Below are 5,960 nucleotides of genomic sequence, written 5' to 3'. Positions count from 1 at the left end.
TCTTCCATCACAACAAATATATATTGGCTTGTTTGGAACCCTGCAGCAAGAATGGGGGAACCTGTGGCTTTTCAGATATTGGCGGACTCCCATCAGCCCCAGTCACTGGCCAATGGTCAAGGAGGATGGGAGTTATAGGTCAACAATATTCTTAAACAACAGTTCGAATCCCCACTCAGTCACACAAAGCTCACTTGACATGAAGTTGGGCCAGTCACTGCCTCTCAGCCTAACCTAACTTACTGGTTTGTTATGGGGATTAAATGAAGTGGTGGAGAACCACATATGCCACCTGGAGCTCCTTGGAGGAAAAGGTAGGATACAAATGTAATTAACTGAATGAATGAATGAATGAATGAATGAAACAAAACCACAACCTAAAACCAGTATAGCAGCAGTATAAAAACTCTGTTTTTAAATCTAAAAGCGAATAAAACCAGAAAAGACTCAAAACAGGGTCCAATCTTATGCTTCAGGGCAAAAATGATATATCTTTACAAGAAGCCTGAAGCAAGCCATAGTTGCTGCTTTACATATGAAAGAGGAAAGGGAGTTCAACAGCACTGGGGCAACAACACAAAATGTCCCATTTTGGGGTTTCCACCCTATGATATTCTGTAGGGTGCAGAGCCATGATTAGATATTTTCCCTAGATGACCTAAGTGATCTTATTGGGTATGTACAGGGGCAGGAAGTCTTTCAGGTATCCTGGTCTGGACTAGCATGCTCAGAACATGCTCTTTGAAATTAATGCAACATAGAAAGTTTGTTAGAGATCAAGTGAAATACAGTCATTTTGGCAAGGTACCTTCCCTATATATCAGCTTTGTAAATAGAAGTGATGTCAATACTTACATAAGGAGAGGCTATGTCACAGATAATTGAAGCCTCTGTGATGCCTTCAGTGATTCAATTATTTGACGGTACTGTATCCTTATTCAATTTTCTTTCTTATATGCGACATGTTATTTTCCTATAAAACGAATAAAATAGTCTACAAAAAAGAGAAGGAAATGAATGGACCTACCTTCATCATGCCCATTATTTTCAGTTAGCCTTCTCCCATCTGGATGCAACCCAAAAGATTCCACAAATGGAGGACTCAGGCCTTAATAGGCTCTAAAGGACCTTCATACATTGTAAAAATGTAAAGTACATTAAAAAAATCACTTTGAAGAACATGCAACATCAACCCTCTTTCCCAAGACTGATTGACACCTGGACCATAACCTTATGATTTTCGTTAGGGTGGGTCTCCATATTGCGATAACTGCCAAATAAATGACACAGAAACAGGTATAGGGGAATTCTCCATAAAAAAATTACAAGTTTAGCCAAAGGTGTAATTAAATCTAGTTTTAACTGGTGTTGAACTGACTGTCCACACGCAAAAGGTTTTTTCCATGCACTGGACGGGCTTTAAAAGCATCTGCAGTCTCCGCAAAAGTCTTACATTCACCGAATGCCTTGCACTTGTTCCAGGACTCACTGCAAGACCAGGTGAGTCTTCTTGACCATGGGAATCCCTTGTGGGTCATAAAATGATGATGAAAGAATAGCTGGAATAAACTCTGCATTGGGTATGTGGAACCTGTGTCCCTCCAGATGTTGTTGGACTCCAACTCCTATCAGCCATAACCATCATGGCCAATGGATAGGAATGATGGGAGCTATAGTCCAACAAAATCTGGAGGACCTTAGGTTCTTCAATTAATAATAAGAGCAGCATAGAGGTGCAATGTGGGTGCCTTTGTAAAGTACACATTCTCTGCATTTGCTTTGTGTCAATCTGATGGGAGCATAGTGAAGCCGCCTTGTACAGAGTTGGACCAGTGAACCATCTGCCTCAGTGACTGGCACTAAGTCTCCAGGGTTTCAGAAAGAGGGCATAGTCAGGCCTATCACAGGAGATGCCCAGAATTAAACCTGAGATTTTCTGCATGTGAAGCAGACGCATTACCTCTGAACTATGTCATGTCCCAAACAGGGAATCTAAAACCTTTGCGGTCTGGTCAGAATGTGAGAAGAGCACAGCTGGATTGGTTTCTCGCTACCTTGTTACTCCCATTTTAACCTAACTGTACGTTAATTGTGCACAGTGCCAGATTTATGTATAAGCTAAACAAGCTAAAGCTTAGGACCCCACTCTCTTGCCGCCCCCCAAATATACTTCTTAATTGTAAAGGTAAAGGGTAAAGGGATCCCTGACTGTTAAGTCCAGTCGCAGACAACTATGGGATTGTGGCACTCAGCTCGCTCTATAGGCTGAGGGAGCCAGTGTTTTGTCCGCAGACAGCTTCCAGGTCATGTGGCCAGTATGACAAAGCCACTTCTAGTGAACCAGAGCAGCACATGGAAACGCCATTTACCTTTCTGCCAGAGTGGTACCTATTTATCTACTTGCACTTTGACGTGCTTTTGAACTGCTAGGTTGGCAGGAGCAGGGACCGAGCACTGGGAGCTCACCCCATCGTGGGGATTCGAACCGCCAACCTTCTGATCAGCAAGCCCAAGGCTCAGTGGTTTAAACCACAGCGCAACCCGCGTCTCTCTCAATTATATTTCTTAATTGTATTTCACTATTAATATAAAGGTAAAAGGTAAAGGTACCCCTGCCCGTACGGGCCAGTCTTGACAGACTCTGGGGTTGTGCGCCCATCTCACTTAAGAGGCCAGGGGCCAGCGCTGTCCGGAGACACTTCCGGGTCACGTGGCCAGCGTGACATCGCTGCTCTGGCGAGCCAGAGTCGCACACGGAAATGCCGTTTACCTTCCCGCTGGTAAGCGGTCCCTATTTATCTACTTGCACCCGGAGGTGCTTTCAAACTGCTAGGTTGGCAGGCGCTGGGACCGAGCAGCGGGAGCGCACCCCGCCGCAGGGATTCAAACCGCCGACCTTTCGATCGGCAAGTCCTAGGCGCTGAGGCTTTAACCCACAGTGCCACCTGCGTCCCACTATTAATATACTTCTTCTTAATTGTATTTCAGTTCAACAATTACTTTGATAAAATACATTTTTTTTATGTGCAAATGGCTTTAGATACCTATTAGGTCCATAAATTTCCATATAGAATATATTCAACACAAAAAAACCAGTGACAATTGTTGTTGACAAAGTACAACTGGACATAGAAAGGGCCCCATTACTGTCAGTAGCTTAGGGCCTCATCAAACCTAAATCTGGCCCTGATTGTGCAGGATATAAATCACGCCAACAAATGAAATAAAAGAGATAAATAGAGATGGCAGTCGAGCAACAGACATTTGAGCAACTTGTAAAATAGCTGCAAGTAAACAAACACACAGAAAGGGTAATGCTCTTGAATACCAGTTGCTGGAAACTGCAGAAAGGGAAATTTGCTTTTTGTGCTCAGGTCTGTCTTGCGCATTTGCCACAGAGGCATCTGGTCAGCCACTGTGAGAACAGTATGCAGGATTTGATGGGGCATTGGCCTCATCCAGCAAGCTCTTCTTACATTCTCATGATTAGTTTCAGAGGACCCTGTGGTTTCCGGTCCTCAAATGATACATGGTTGATATTGTTTCTCCCCTGGCTGCATCATGTTTCCTTTACATTGAAACGAATAGGGTAGAATAATGTGAAGACAACCTAGTGTGCATAATGTATGCAATTCATTATGTAAATAACACAATGTAAATGAATTTACCACAGCAGAGAGTGAGATGAATGACGTAGTTTTTGGTGAAGATGAACTGCAGGAGGAGGAAAACCACGCTGCGTGTGACAGATACAGAGCAGAGCAGAAAGCAATGCCCTCTTAAATCTTTCATCAGAATGGGAAATGTTTGTCCACAAGATTAATGGATAAAGAATGTCACAGACATGAGTGTTGTTTGGAACTATCATGTTTTATGTTTTCTTCCAGAGAGAGGGGGGAGAGAGAAGTCAATTGTGCTCTGAGGAAAGGAGATTTATACTTGTGCATCCAATATTTTACAAATAACATGAGAATCATGGGCAATTTCTTCCCCCGTGTCAGTTTTGGCTGGAATTCTCTGACATCCTTACCTATAATGCTTTCACATTAGTATAAAATACATGCATATTTTATTGTATTGGTATTTGTTGTTCCAGAACCATTGATTCCATAAATTTATTTGGTTGCTCATTACAGATTCTCCTAAAATGTGTTAATTTAATCATCACTATGATATTATGGTGTTTTTCTTCCAAACTGTTGCTTACTGCTGAGGGATCCCTTTAATTCCAGTTTTTAGTTATGCAGATTTTTTTAATTGTTGCCTTTAAGAGCTTAGCTATTGTGTCCAAATCGACACCTAGCACTTGACCTTTCGAGAAACCCAGAAACATCGTTTTTGGCTTTAGAGAAGTGGCCTACCATCTGGCCCACAAGGACTTTTCAGCCAAGTCACGCTCACCTACCTTATATCTGACATTGCATATGGCATTAGGTATTGTACAGGTAAAGATGGGGCTTGGCTGAAATGATGTTTGCAGGCAGGACCAATCAATTGAAAGCTGTGTTCAAAGCACAGTGACACCTTTAGAAGCTCCTCTAGAAGCATTCTTTCGTCCTGCACTTTGCACAGGGCTTCTAAAGATCAAAAATCAGCCCCTAGAACTGGGCAATTGGCGCTTCTTGGAGCTTTCCTGGTTATCACCAGTGCCAGGCAATCTCATCAAGACCTATCAATGGGTTACTTTGCACAGGACCCCCTCAAACCTTGATCTTGCCCAGTGTACAGTTATAAGTAGTAACAGTAATGATAGTATTCATCCATCTGTGACCCTATCTGGACAGAAATAACCTGGCTTTTGTTGTCTATGGTCTGGTAAACTCTAGGTTAGATTACTGCTATGTTAACTGCTAGGGTCTGCCTTTGGAGACAGTAGAGAAACTGCAGGTAGTGCGGAATACAGTGGTGAGATTACCAATTGGAACCAGAACCACATGTACCTTACTTTACATTCCATGATGGAGGGAAGGCAGGCAGAATAAGACTGTAAGCAATAATAAAAAATATCTCTGCTATCTGTTTTAGAACACTCTGAAGGATGTCTTCCCAGCAATCCCAGTGCCCAACCAACCCACAGCCATGCCAAGACAACCCACAGAAATGTCCACCAAAGCAAGATGCTGATTGCACTCCACCAAAAACGTGCTCACCTTCCCAGGATCAACAGAAGAAGGCACCTCCATCCTGTCCACAGAATCCAAAATAACATCTCCTGGAGTTAAGAAGAGAGAAGGCAATTGGTGGGGGCAATATCAAAAGTGGACTGCTTCCTTTCCACATGCTCATAACTAAAAACTCAGGTGCTGATTACAGAATTTTCGTTGTGGCATCTGGTCGGCCACTATGAGAACAGGAAACGGGACTAGATGGGCCTTTGGTCCAGTCCATAATGTGCTTGATATTAGTCCAAATCCACATGATTCTCCTTTGCAACCCCAATGCTTACTGTGAAGAGATAACCCAGCATTGATGCTCAATTGGCTTGCAAGATATTACGTAATATACAGGTCTCACTTTGCCTTTCGCCATACCACAGTTGTCCTTCTTTCTCTTTTCCATTCTGGAAGAAAACATAAAACATGATATTTTATAATAAAAACACACACACTCATGATTTGACAAGTCATTCATCTTGTGGAAAATAATTTATTGTCCTGTTGAAATTGAAACAAAGAGGTTTCCTGCCTTGTGGTGTCATTATTTTTTTGGAGGGCATGGGAAGTTAAATCCTTTTGGGACAGAATCTTCCAAAATAAATTTGGACATGAGCCCACACACACTCAACTGGTCCATGTGGGGTCTGGGTTCTTTGCTATTTTTTATTTCAAATTAAAAAGAGAGAGCTCCTAGTCTTTTTGATTTGTTAAAAATATAAAGAAAAGTAAAAAGAAAATCCTGTGAACAGGAGTTACATGTGTGTTTGTTGACAGCTCTTCCAGGTACGTTGAGCACAAAATATA

At 42.3% G+C, this 5,960-nt stretch overlaps 1 long non-coding RNA gene across 1 annotated transcript; it reads left to right on the top strand.

The window, feature by feature from the left end:
• Window positions 1–1,416: 1,416 nt before the first annotated feature.
• On the top strand, window positions 1,417–5,595 carry LOC307205851. Its single transcript, XR_013834117.1, has 2 exons — window positions 1,417–1,500; window positions 5,026–5,595. It is a non-coding gene; the product is annotated as an uncharacterized lncRNA (long non-coding RNA).
• The last annotated feature ends 365 nt before the right edge of the window (window positions 5,596–5,960 follow it).

Source organism: Podarcis cretensis (genome assembly GCF_951804945.1).
Source record: "Podarcis cretensis genome assembly, chromosome: 16".
Taxonomy (NCBI): Eukaryota; Metazoa; Chordata; class Lepidosauria; order Squamata; family Lacertidae; genus Podarcis; species Podarcis cretensis.
Note: the sequence above shows the minus strand (reverse complement) of the source record. Positions and strands in the feature narration are given on the sequence as shown.